General features: G+C 38.2%; 1 long non-coding RNA gene across 2 annotated transcripts in view; it reads left to right on the top strand.

The window, feature by feature from the left end:
- The first annotated feature begins 3019 nt into the window (after positions 1-3019).
- LOC130829310 (uncharacterized) overlaps positions 3020-14602 on the top strand; it is a 36679-nt gene continuing 25096 nt past the window's right edge. For both annotated transcript variants that reach the window (XR_009047482.1, XR_009047483.1), the window contains exon 1: positions 3020-3226. This is a non-coding gene — a long non-coding RNA (uncharacterized LOC130829310). The remainder of the gene's footprint in view (positions 3227-14602) is intronic.

Genomic DNA, 14602 nt, shown 5'->3' with positions numbered 1-14602 from the left:
TTGCTCCGCAGCTTGTGGGATCTTCCTGGAGCAGGGATGGAACCCGTGTCCCCTGCATTGGCAGGCGGATTCTTAACCACTGTGCCACCTAGGATGCCCCCAATCACCTCTTTATTTCTAATGCACAACATAGGACGTGGCATATAGAAGGCACTCGATAAGAGTTTGCGGTTTGAATCATAACCATTTTCTGTTCCATTTCTAGGCTTATAGTCAACTCTGATGAAAATTGGAAATGTCAAATCTTTTTCCAAGAGGAGTAAACTGGGTAATTTGGGAAACAACCTCCAAATCTGCCATGCACCTATGATTCTTCATATGAGAGGAGCGTGTTTTAAAATATGTCCTCAGAGAGAGTGGCCCAAGATGGTGGAGTAGAAGGACCCTGAGCTCACCTTCTCTCATGAGCACACCAAAATCACAACTATCTGCAGAACAACTATGGATGAAAGAGGCTAAAATATGTCCTCAAATTATTTGACGACACTCCCTCAAAAGATGTAGCCTAATTCTCTTCCCCGTGAAGGTACGCGGGTCTTGGTGACTGACTTCTAAGGAACGGGATGTGGCAGAAATGATGATGTGCTCATTTTGAGGCAACGTCATGAAAGGTAGAGACATTGCCGCCTCCCTCTTTCCCTCCTCACCTTGTTGTGTGGGAGGCCAGCTGCCACATTTTAAGATGATCCAGCAGCCTCTGGAGAGACCCATGGGGTGAGGAACTGAGGCCTCCTGCCAACAGCCAGATGAATGAGTATCTTGGGAGTAGACCCATGAGTCCCGGTCAAGCCTTCAGATGACTATGGCCCTGGCCAAAACCTGGCTGCCACCTAATGAGACCGCAGACACTTAACTAAACTACTCCCCGATTCCTGACCCCCAGAAACCTACAGGTAATTAATGTTTGTTTAAAACCACTCCATTTGGGAGCATTTTATTATGCAGCAATAGATAGTTAATATAATTCATCTGCACACTTGAATGTATGTAGAAAGACAAAGGAGTTAGCTGGACTTCCTCTGCAAGGAAGGACTCTTCCGTTCCACAGAGGAAAGGAGGATTTGTTTGCAAAATCAGAAGGGTAGTTACTTTTTTATCTTTAGGGAGACTGGGCCTGTCTTGGGATCCTGGGTTTCTGTCTTTCTCCACAGCATCTCCCTATGACTCCAAAGGAGCTGTGAATACAGTGTAGGCTTGTCATTTCTCACTCATGCTGCTTGCAGACTTTCTACGTGCTTAGCCCTGTGCTAAAGAGCTTTGCATATATTAATTCATTTATGCCTCACTACAACCCTGTGAAGACTGTTATGGTCCCTGCTTCACAAATGAGGAAACTAAGGCACTGAGCAGTTAACTAACTTGCCAAGCAGGCTCTTAATATTGGAAGAATGAAGGCCTACGCTATGACAAGCATTTAACAGACACTTTAATATTATTTCATTTAATCAAAAAACAAATCTGTAAGGAATAGATCAAAGCCCTGTCATTTAATGCTAACAAAAATGAGGCCCAGGGAGGTTAAGTGACTTGCCCATGGTCACACAGGAAGTGGCACGTATGGGTTCAAAGTTAGGCCCAGCTGCCTGCCTGTTCCCACTACCCTCTCCCTGCTCTCAGCTTTAGATGTGTGCTTGGCAAATCCAGAAAAATCACCCAGGTACTGGCCAACTGCCTAAATGGGTAATGAGGTGACAGCCCTGAATTCACACACCCCCAGGCACCTCCAGGGAGCGGTTCCCTGCGCCCACATCTATGCCAATGTGCTTTACTGCAAACCCTAGGTAAGAGATGTGTGGGCAAAGCAGGCAGGGAGGAAGCAGGATAAATGGGATGCAATAAAACCCAGCAGGTTTGTCTTCAGGGCGGGAGTTCAGTAAATCCAGAGGCACCTGTGCTTGTGATGTTCCTGAGGCTGAAGCTGCCACTGGGCTTGCCTATACTTCCTGGATAAAGCAGGAATTCAGAGGAGATGGGGGGAAATCTCTTCTGACTGTCAGGAGTGGGAAGAACCCCCAACCATGAAGTCAGACAGGCCAGCCCCAGGACAAATCGTGAAGTGAGGGAAATTTGTACTGTGTGCCTATCTACCTGCCTGTCTGTGTAGGTGCGTAACCTGCTTCCCTGTACCCAGCATGCACTCACTCATCCTCATCGGTTTTAGTTCCCTCCCTTTGCCCCTCTCTTCCTTACTCAAGGCCTTCAACCGCAGGGTTTGAAATACCCCCTTGACTTAACATGGAAGTCAAGATGGCTTCCTCATGAGCTAGAACCTGTTAGTGCTCCCTGAATTTCTTTAAGAAAATGGGTTGGGAACTCCTCTTGGTACTTGGGATGATTGAGTTTTGCCACAATACAGGGGAAGAAAAGAGAGCTGTGTGGTTCAAACTTGAGCACTTAAAGATCACCTGGAGACCGAGCTACAAACAGACTGCAGTTTCATACCAGTATTCTGATTCACTGGGTGTCCCTGTGAGTCTGCATTTGTAAGCCATCTGTTGATCACACTTTGAGAAGCTGAAAGAAAATTACCATTTAGAGTGGATCCATTAGGCCTGGATTAACAACAACTCCAAGCAGAGCTAAGAAAACATCCCAGTGAGAGGGCTCAATTCATACTTCTCATTCTTTGAAAAATTATGAAGACCCTGGTTGCCTCTAACCAGTTGAACATAAAATTTTATATCAAGAGATGAAGGGAGAGCTTGTCTGCAAAATCAAAAGGGCAGTTGCCTTTTTATCCTTATGAAGCCTGGGCCCATCTTTGGGGTCCTTCATTCCCCTTGAAGAGCTGGTTTTGTTCATTTCTTGTTTATACCTGTGGTAGACAGAATTTTGGCCCCCGTGACCTTTGCTTCTGGCTTACACCCATGAATATGTTATGTTACATGGGAAAAGGGACTTTGCAGTTGTAATTAAGGTTACTCATCAGTTGGCTTTAAAATAGGAAGATTATTCTGGATTAACTGGGTGGGTCCAATGCAATCACATGAGCCATTCAAACTAGAAGAGGAAGGCAGAAGGGAAAGTCAGGGAGATTCAGAAGGCAAAAATGATTTAACATGGTGTTTTTCACTTGAAGATGGAGGGGCTATATAAGAATGAATATGAATGGCAGCTCAGTTGATAGCTAGCCAACAAAAAAGACCTCAGTCCTACAACCTCAAGGACTGAATTCTGCCAACACCTTGAATGAGTTTGAAAGTGGAATCTTCTCCAGAGCCTTCAGGTAAGAGCCCTGCTGGCTGACAGCTTGATTTCAACTTTGGAGTACACTGAACAAAATCCAGAAGTGCCTGCCTTATTCTTCACCTACAAAACTGTGAGATAGTAAGTGGGTATTGTTTTAAGCTGCTAAGTGTTTCTTACACAGCACTAGAAAACTAACAATATCTAAGTGCTGTTATTTTTTTAATGTTTTGGTCTGGATTTTTTTTTTTTTTTTTTTTGGTTTGTTTTTTATAGTCTAAGACTTGAATTCATTGATAGATGGTTTCTCACAGCCAAGCTCCCTGCCTCTCTTGGAAGACCCTGTCAGGTTCCATGTCTTGCAGGAAGCTTTCCTCAACAGAGTCATCTTTTATCATCAGCAGTAATGGTCTTTGCCAAAAGAAAGTTCTTATTTTGTTGGTAAGTGAAAGTTAAGGATGGGGTGAAGGTGATAAAGGATTGAATGTATGTATGGGGAGGTGGGGTAATGTTTGGGAGCCAAACAGAAAGATAAGTTGGATGATTCATTCATTCAAGAAATATTTTTTTTCTTTAAGAACTTTTATTGAGATACAGTTAAAATACAATAAACTGCATATATTTAGAGTGTACAATTTGGTATTTTTTCCTTATTAGTAATGTATATATGGCAATCCCAATCTCCCAATTCATTCCCCCCCAACCCTCTCCACTTTCCCCACTTGGTGTCCATATGTTTGTTCTCTACATCTGTGTCTCTATTTCTACCTTGCAAACCAGTTGATTTGTACCATTTTTCTATAGTCTGCATATATGTGTTAATATACGATATTTGCTTTACTCTTTCTGACTCACTTCACTCTGTATGACAGTCTCTGGGTCCATCCATGTCTCTACAAATGTCCCAGTTTCATTGCTTTTTACAGCTGAGTAATATTCCATTGTATACATGTACCACATCTTTTTTAGCCATTCATCTGTTGATGGACATTTAGGTTGCTTCCATGTCCTGGCTATTGTAAATAGTGGTGCCATGAACATTGGAGTGCATGTGTCTTTTTAAATTATGGTATTCTCAGGGTATATGCCCAGGAGTGGGATTGCTGGCTCATATGGTAACTCTATTTTTAGTTTTGCAAGGAACCTCTATACTGTTCTTCATAGTGGCTGTATCCATTTACATTCCCACCAGCAAAGCAAGAGCATTCCCTTTTCTCCACAACCTCTCCAGCAGTTACTGTTTGTAGGTTTTCTGATGATGCCCATTCTGACTGGTGTGAGGTGATACCTCATTGTAGCTTTGATTTTCATTTCTCTAATAATTGGTGATGTCGAGCAGCTTCTCATGTGCCTCTTGGCCATGCATATGTCTTCTTTGGAGAAATGCCTATTTAGGTCTTCTGCCCATTTTTTGATGGGGTTGTTTGTTTTTTTGATATTGAACTTCATGAACTGTTTATATATTTAGAGATTAATCCTTTGTCTGTTGATTTGTTTGCAAATATTTTCTCTCATTCTGAGGGTTGTCTTTTCGTCTTGCTTATAGTTTCCTTTGTTGTGCAGAAGCTTTGAAGTTTCATTAGGTCCCACTTATTTATTTTTGTTTTTATTTCCATTACTCTAGGGAGTGGATCAAAAAAGATCTCGCTGTGATTTATGTCAAAGAGTGTTTTTCCTATGTTTTCCTCTAGGAGTTTTATAGTGTTTGGCCTTATATTTAGGTCTTTAACCCATTTTGAGTTTATTTTTGTGCATGGTGTTAGGGAGTGTTCTAATTTCATTCTTTTACATGTAGCTGTCTAGTTTTCCCAGCACCACTTGTTGAAGAGGCTGCCTTTTCTCCATTGTATATCCTTGGCTCCTTTGTCATAGATTAATTGACCATAGTTTATCTCTGGGCTTTCTATTCTGTTCCATTGATCTATATTTCTGTTTTTGTGCCAGTACCATACTGTCTTGATCACTGTAGCCTTGTAGTATATTTTGAAGTCAGGAAGCCTGATTCCACCAACTCCGTCTTTCCTTCTCAAGATTGCTTTGGCTATTCGAGGTCTTTTGTGTTTCCATACAAATCACAAAATTTCTTGTTCTAATTCTGTGAAAAATGCCATTGGTAATTTGACCAGGATTGCACTGAATCTGTAAATTGCTTTGGGTAGGAGAGTCATTTTCACAATGTTGATTTTTCCGATCCAAGAACATGGTATATCTCTCCATCTGTTTGTGTTGTCTTTGATTTCTTTCATTAGTGTCTTATAGTTTTCTGAGTACAGGTTTTTTACCTCCTTAGTTAGGTTTATTCCTAGGTATTTTATTCTTTTTGTTGCAATGGTGAATGGGAGAGTTTCCTTAATTTCTCTTTCTGATCTTTCATTGTTCATGTATAGAAATGCAAGAGATTACTATGTGTTAATTTTGTATCCTGCAACTTTACCAAATTCATTGATTAGCTCAAATAGTTTTCTGGTGGCATCTTTAGGATTTTCTATGTATAATATCGTGTCATCTGCGAACAGTGACAGTTTTTCTTCTTTTCCAATTTGGATTCCTTTTATTTCTTTTTCTTCTCTGATTGCTGTGGCAAGGACTTCCAAAACTATGTTGAATAGTAGTGGGGAGAGTGGACATCCTTGTCTTGTTCCTGATCTTAGAGGGAATGCTTCCAGTTTTTCACCATTGAGAATGATGTTTGCTGTGGGTTTGTCAGATATGGCCTTTATTATGTTGAGGTAGGTTCCCTCTATGCCCACCTTCTGGAGAGTTTTTATCATAAATGGGTGTTAAATTTTCTCGAAAGCTTTTTCTGCATCTATTGAGATGATCCTGTGGTTTTTATCCTTCAGTTTGTTAATATGGTGTATCACATTGATTGATTTACATATATTGAAGAATCCTTGCATTCCAGGGATAAACCCCACTTGATCATGGTGTATGATCCTTTTAATATGTTGTTAAATTCTGTTGGCTAGTATTTTCTTGAGGATTTTTGCATCTAAATTCATCAGTGATATTGGTCTGTAGTTTTCTTTTTTTGTAGTATCTTTGTCTGGTTTTGGTATCGGGATGATGGTGGCCTCATGGAATGAGTTTGGGAGTGTTCCTTACTCTGCAGTTTTTGGAAGAGCTTGAGAGGGATGGGTGCTAGCTCTTCTCTAAATGTTTGTTAGAATTCACCTGTGAATCCATTTGGTCCTGGACTTTTGTTTGTTGGGAGATTTTTAATCACAGTTTCAATTTCATTACTTGTGATTGGTCTGTTCATGTTTTCTATTTCCCCCTGATTCAGTCTTGGAAGGTTATACCTTTCTAAGAATCTGTCCATTTCATCCAGGTTGTCCATTTTATTGGCATATAGTTGCTTGTAGTAGTCTCTTATGGTGCTTTTTATTTCTGCAGTGTCCGTTGTAACTTCTCCTGTTTCATTTCTAATTTTATTGATTTGAGTCCTTTCCCTCTTTTTCTTGATGAGTCTTGCTAGAGGTTTGTCAATTTTATTTATCTTCTCAAAGAACCATCTTTTAATTTTATTGATTTTTGCTATTGTTTTCTTTGTTTCTATTTCATTTGTTTCTGCTCTGATCTTTATGATTTCTCTGCTTCTACTAACTTTGGGTTTTGTTTGCTCTTCTTTCTCTAGTTTCTTTAGGTGTAAGGTTAAATTGTTTATTTGGGATTTTTCTTGTTTCTTGAGGTAGGATTGTATTGCTATAAACTTCCCTCTTAGAACTGCTATTGCTGCATCCCATAGGTTTTGGATCATTTTCTTTTTATTGTCATTTGTCTCTAGATATTGTTTGATTTCCTCTTTGATTTCTTCAGTGATCTGTTGGTTATTTAGTAGTGTATTGTTTAGCCTCCATGTGTTTGTGTTTTTTACAGTTTTTTTTCCTGTAATTGATTTCTAATCTCATAGCGTTGTGCTCAGAAAAGATGCTTGATACGATTTCAATTTTCTTAAATTTACCAAGGCCTGATTTGTGACCCAAAATGTGATCTATCCTGGAGAATGTTCCCTGTGCACTTGAGAAGAATGTGTAATCTGCTATTTTTGGATGTAATGTCCTATAGATATCTATTAAATCAAGCTGGTTTATTGCGTCATTTAAAGCCTGTGTTTCCTTATTAACTTTCTGTCTGGGTGACCTGTCTGTTGATGTAAGTGGGGTGTTAAAATCCCCCACTCACTCAAGAAATATTGATTGCACGTTTATTATGTTCCAGGTGGTCTTCTAGGAGTTAAAGATATACTGGTAAATAAGACAAGGTCCCTCTCTGATGAACTCTACATTCTAGTGAAGGGAGGCAGATAATACGTAAGTCGACAACTAATAAAGAAATTATTTCAGACAGCAGTAAGTCCTACGGGGAGAAAACCTCCACTAATATATGGCTTCCAGAGGAAGCCACTTTAGAGACGGTAGCTGCTAGAGTCCTCTCTGAGGAGGTATTGTTGAGCTGAGACCTGAATGATGAGGAGTCTGGAATGTGTCCAAACAGGTGAACAGTAATTGCAAAAGCCCTGAGGTTGTAAGGAGCCTGACGTGCTTACTGAACAGGGAAGTAAAAGACAGTTGACAAAGATGCCTTGAGCAAAGGGTAACGCAATAGCTGAGGTCAGACTAGTAGACAGAGGCCAAATCAACCAGAGCCTTGTAGACCACAATTAAGAGTTTGGGGTGATTATCTGCACTAAGCAGCCACTAGATGTGGAATATTATTGCAACTGCTTCCAGACCAGTCTCCCTGTATTCAGTCCCTTTTCCTTCCCAGTCCCTCCTCTATTCTGCTGCACCTGAGTGACCCTCGTAAATGGTAGGTCTGGCTATGTCACTCTTTAAAAACTGCCAGTGAATCCCAGGGCTCACAGGGTGAAGTCCAGACTGGATTGGGCAGACCCTCATGGTAAGTCCCCATCTTCACTCCCAGGCCTGTCTCCGGGCCTCCCTCATCTCAGCCCTACGATCAGACCACATTAAACCATGCTTCTTCTTCTGAATACCCTCTACTTTTCTCTCCTCCATGTATCAACATCAAGGGTTACAAGAAAAAAAAAAAAACTTCCTTGCAGCAAGTTTACCCTAGGGACTGTGGATAAAGGTAAGAGTTGATCTAGAGGAAACAACAAGGATGGTGAGTCAGCAAGGGACCAGCAACAGCAGGGAGCTGTTACCTGAAAAGGTCTGAAAAGGCAAGAGGAAGGAGTCATACCAGCAGAGCCTGGTGGGAGTCGTAGCTTTGGACAGGAGCTGGGGCGGGGGAGGGGGGCGGGCAGTGTGCAGCTGCTGTCAGAACCTTAGCAGGCTTGGAGGGAGCAAATAAGTATTCCAACTGCTCTAACCTTGCACTCTCCTGCCAGGGCCTCTCATTGCCTACAAAACAGAAAGCCAGAGGGCAAGGCTGCTTGGTGATGTGGTCATAGAGGTCAGCTATGGGTCACAGAGGAAAAAAAGAATGGGCCAGATGGGAGAGGGCAAGGCCAGTACCCAGACTTGCTGTTCTCATTACATGGAATATCTTCTCCCTGGCTTTTTACCAGGAAAACTAGCAGTTTCTCTTCAAAGCTTTCTTCCAAAACCTACCTGAGTGGAAGGAAATATTTGGATTTAAAAAGTATTCTACTAAAGGCCTTTCATTGTCCAAGAAGTAGCAAAAGCATTAATTTATATTAAATTGTTTTAAGTCAAGAACATATGGTATAATTTCTAGGGTATCCACTTAAAAAAAGATAAAAGAATGTAATATATAAAAAGATAAAAGAGGGTGGAAATGAAATCATTAAACGCTTGAATAATTGGAAAGAAGGCAACAAAGAAGTTGAACAAAGAGGAAAAAATTATAAGATGTAGATTTAAACCAAATATATAATTTTTTCAGCATTTACACTAATGTGTAAATGAACCAAATGCTTCAATTAAAATTTAAAAATTGTCAGACTGAATTTTTAAAACTCAACTATGTGAAACACTCCTTAAGTATAAGGACATAAGAATGTTAACTATAAAAGAATGGAACAAAATATAGCATACAAACATTAAGGAAAGCAAAGATAGTGTAGCTATACATAACAAACTAAATATTACAAACATACTAAATATTACAAAAGAAATGATATTTGATGATGATAGAGTCAGTCCACGAGGATTGATTTAACTCAGTTTAGCATGACTCTGCTAAAGTTTTATGCAGTAATAAATAGCCTCAAAATATATGAAACAAAAGTTAACAGAACTAAAAGGAGAAATAGGTAAATCTATTTCTCAGTAAGTGATAAGGTAGACAAAAAATTCAATAAATAGAACAACACAATTAATAAACTTAACCTATATTGAACACATTCAACAACTGCAGAATATATATTTTATTCAAGTGAACATGGAATATTTACCAAAATTGACAATCTACATGACCAAAGCAAATCTCCATGAATTTAAAAGAATTTAAATCACACAAAGCATGTTCTTTGTGCAATTGAAATAGAAATAAATGACAAAAAGGTAACTACACAATTGGGAAAAAACTATGGAAACCTAAATGAATGGAGGGATAGACAATCTTCATGGATTGGAAAGCACAATATTGTAAAAATGACAGTGTTCCCAAACTGATATATAAATTTAATGCAAGCTAAAACAAAACCCCTGCTGTTTTGTGTGAGAGTATGTGTGTTTGGTGGGTATTGACAAGCTGATTTTAAAATACATATGGGAATGCAAAGTGCTAAGCACAGCCAAAACAATATTGAGAAAGAACAGGGCTAAAGGACTAACACTATCAGGTATCAAGACTTATAATGTTATATAGAGTGTAGAATTATTGCAAAAAATATACAAATAGACCAAAATAACAGAATTTAGACTCCAGAAATTGATACACATATATATGGTCACTTAATTTATGATAAACTAGAAAAACAGATTTGCTTCAAATAAATTGTTCTAGAGCAATTAGAAATCTTTCAGGAAAAAATCTTGATCCTTACTTTCCATTACACATAAAAAACAATTCTAGATGGTTGCAATCTAAACTGAAAGATAAAACAAAAATGTTCTAAAAGTAGGAGGACCTCTTTGTGCCTTGTAGTAGTTAATATGTCTTTAGCAAGACATTAGAAAGTACTAAAAATAGAGGAAATTGGGCTATGTTAAAATAAAGAACTTTTATTTTTCTAAAAACATGATTGAAAGAGTGCCAAGAAAGTCCACAGTGTGGGATAAGGTGTGTATAATACGTAATTCAGAAAGAGGACTTGTATTCAGAAAATATAAAGAACTACAAATCAACAAGAAAGTAAACAAACATACAAGTCAGTTAGTCAGTGGAAAAATGGCAAAGACTTAGACACTTCACAAAAGAGATCAGTCAAATGGAAAATAAACCTATGAAAAAATGCTCAAGTTTATTAGATATCAGAGAAATGCTAACCAAGACTCCAGTGTGATATCACATCTACCAAAATGAATAAAACTAAAAAACCAGATCTACTAAGCATTGGCTAGGATGTGGAGCAACTATAATCCTGTATACTGCTTGTGGGACTGCAAACTGAAGGTATTTATGAAAGTTAAACATATGCAACCCTATAACCCAGCAAATTTTACAGCTAAGATATCCAACAGAAATGCAGTCATCTGCTCCTCAAAAGACACATGAAGAATATCCTGTCATACTAGCCCACATGCAGTGTCATACTGGAAGCCACTCCAATGCCTGTCAATGTCAACATTGTAAATAAATGTTGTATGTTCACATAATAGAATACTAAGCAGCAATGACAACAAATAAAGTACAATCACATTCAGTAACATGAATAAATCTCATAAACACGATGCTGAGCCAAAGAAGGCAGAGAAAAGTACATAGTACATCATTCTATTTATATAAAGTATATACAACAGACTTTATTGTGTTCAAAGTTAGATGGTAGTTACTTTAATGAGTGGGTAGTGGTTGGCATGCCAGAGCTTCTGAGGTGCTGGTTACCAAGGATGTTCAATTTGTGAAACTACACCAAGTTGTACGCTAACAATTTGTACACTTTTCTCTATGTATGTTATATTGTAATGAAAGGGTACCAAAAATCAATTCCTGGTGGATTGATAAGTAGGACTACTTTAAGACTAACAACTTCTTGAATAACATAATCCCACTGAAAGGGGAGAAGAAGAAAAGAACTAACTTAAGTTACTCTGGAAAGCAGGATGATAATTATATTCTGTAAAGCTAAAAGCAAAAAGAACTGTGTAGAAACACTGTACTCTAGTTAAGTAAGTGTGTTTCTCATAAAGGGTATGGGTTAGGAATTCTGAAACTAATTTATGCATGTATGACATTTGAACAAATAATACATTGTAGGTCATGAGAGTTGGGTTTTTCACTATCAGAGAAAGAAGATAAAAATTAGAGAAGTGGGAAGGGTCACATGAGCCCTGTGGTGTTGGACAGAATCTACAGTATGAGTTCCTAACTTTTAATATACACACACATATATATAGATGTGTGTGTGTCTGATGTATACATACCTACATATACTTCTTATTCCTTTCTGTTGAAAGAGCCTAGAAGCAATGACACCCCAGTAGCAATGAGCACACCTAGCACCAAGAAATTGCTTCTAAATACCAACCTATAATTCAAGGAACCAGGAATCGCTGGGAAAATGATTGAGTCTAGGGTTTGGACAGGGAAAATACAAGGTGAGCATGGAGCATCATGTGGAACCAGAAAGTAAGGAATTGCCAAGGGTCAAAAAAAAATATGGGTGATGTTCAAAAGGCACAAGAGCCAACTTGAAAGAGCTCACATTGATGAAATCTGGGGCAATTTGAGGAATAAAATAAAAATGAAAAAAGGAATATAACCAACAGAATAAAATAAATGTCTATGAATCCATACTAATACAATTGAATAAATAAATGGGAGCAAAAGGACAGCCCTTCCTTTCATCAGAATTTCCAATTAATTAATCTGGAAGGAATTATAGAAGTAGAAAATTACTATTAGGCAAACAACATAGTAATAATTATTACAGGCAAGAATCATCAAGTGATGCCAAAATTAGTGGATGAAAATATAGTGAGAAACAGGGTATCTGCACAGTCTCCATGTCTCCCCATGGGATACTTATTACTTACAAAGGGAAAAATAGTAATTTTACTTTGGAGAATCCTGGCACACATCACCTTAATCAACTGATCAAAGTCAACCTGGACATAATAGGACATATTAATATACATGCCTTCTGATGTGACACACCAAGAAGCACAACGTCACATCCATGGTATGCGTGCCACCCCCCAATACATAATCTCAACGACTCATGCAAAAAACTGACAACATCAAGTGTTGGATCAAGGATGGGGCAAAACCAGAATTCTTACGTATTGCGGGTGGTAATGTGAACTGGCACAGCCACTTTGAAAATCTGTTTGGCAATTACTTATTCATACAGGTAAACATACTCTCACCATACGACCCAAGAGTTCCATGCCTAGGTATACATCCAAGACAAATTATAACTTGTGCTCACACAAAGGCTTTTACACAAATTTTTATAATGGCTTTATTTGTAAGAGCTAGAACTGGAAACTCAAACGTCCACCAGCTGGTGAATAGATAAACAAATTGCGATACATCCACACAGTGGAATACTACTCAGCAATGGAAAGGAACAAACTACTGATATGCGAGCATGAGTGTATCTCAAATGTACTTCTTTCTTCTAAGTGAAAGGAGTCAGAGGCAAAAGGTTCTATGTTGTATGATGCTATTTACATGGCATTCTGAAAAAACAAAACTACAGGGATTAAAACAGGTAGTTGCCAAGAATTGGGGTTAGGGGTAAGAAGCTGACTACAAAGGCACATGAGGGAATTTTAGGGGGTGATGAGACTATTTTGTATGTTGACTGTGGTAGTGGTTACCTGACTGCAAACATTTATCAAAATTCAGAACTGAATGCTAAAAAGGATGACCAAAAAAACAAAACCCAATAAACCAAAACTTCTTAACGATACCATGTTTATAGTTACTAATGCTTAAAATAGTGTTGATAATCATAAGACAACACCAGACAAAACCCAAATCGAGGGACATTCTACAGAATAACTCTTCAAAAGTGTCAAGGTCATAAAGGACAAGGAAAGACTGAGGAATTGCCACAGATTGGAAGAGACCAAGGAGACACGACAATGTGGGATCCTGGGTTGGATCCTGAAGTGTAAAAAGGATAGTAGTGGACCATTAGCAAAATGAGATTAAGGTCTGTGGATTAGTTAATAGTATTGTGACAATATTAATTTTCTGGCTTCAGTAATTACGCTATGATTACATAATGTGTTACACTTAGGGAAAGCTGGATGAGGGGTATAAAAGAACTCTGTTATGTTTGCAAGTCTAAAGGTTTTATAAGTCTAACATTATTTCAAATTAAAAAGTTTAAAACCATTCATAATTTCTATTTATCAAAAGATTCCATGAGACTGTAAAGGCAATCCGCAGAATGGGAGAATGTATTTACAATGTACATATCCAACAAAGAATTCATTTCCATAATAGATAAAGAAGTCTTACAAATTAATAAGAAATATATATGCATATATATGTGTGTATATATACAGTATATATGTATATATATAAAACACATTAGAAAAAGGACAAAAATTGTGCAAGGTGCTTCATAGAAGAGAATATCTGACTTGGCCAATAACAATAAAAGTTATGCAATTTCATTTGTCATCATGAGCACGCAAAATAAAACCACAATGAGACGCTGCTTCACACTTAACAGAATTGCTATAATTAAAAGGCCAGTAATACCAAGTGCTGGCAAGGATTTGAATTAATGCTGGATTTTCACATCCTTTTGGTGGGAGTGTAAATTGGGACAATCTTCCAAAGGTAAAGATATTTGTGCTTTGTCCCCCAGCAATTCTGCCCCTCAGTATATAGGACTAAAAATATATGTGTATATATTCACCCAAAGACATGCACAAAAATGTGATAGCAGTACTATTTGTAATAGCCCCAAACAGATGCAAACCAAATGTCCATCAACATGAACTGTGGAGTATTCACGCAATGGAATAGTATGCAGCAGTAAAAATGAAGAAATTACTGTTATACATGATAACACAATTGAATCATAGAAACATAATATTGAGCAAAAAGCGGTAAAATTCCTCTGTGATGACAGATGTCAGAACAGCTGTTACCTTTGGGGAGAGGCAGGCCGTGGTGACGGGGAAAGGGCCTGAGGGGACAATGGCTACGTCTGTGTATTCACTTTGTGAAAATACATTGAGCCATACCCTTATCTGCATTTGTTACACTTACAAAATATTGAACTCTTAAAACCTTTTGGAAAGAAAATAAAGGAAAAATAGCAATGTTTTCATAGAACTATTTCAAAGTGCCACTG

The sequence above is a fragment of the Hippopotamus amphibius genome, chromosome 9 (genome assembly GCF_030028045.1).
Source record: "Hippopotamus amphibius kiboko isolate mHipAmp2 chromosome 9, mHipAmp2.hap2, whole genome shotgun sequence".
Classification (NCBI taxonomy): Eukaryota; Metazoa; Chordata; class Mammalia; order Artiodactyla; family Hippopotamidae; genus Hippopotamus; species Hippopotamus amphibius.
Note: the sequence above shows the minus strand (reverse complement) of the source record. Positions and strands in the feature narration are given on the sequence as shown.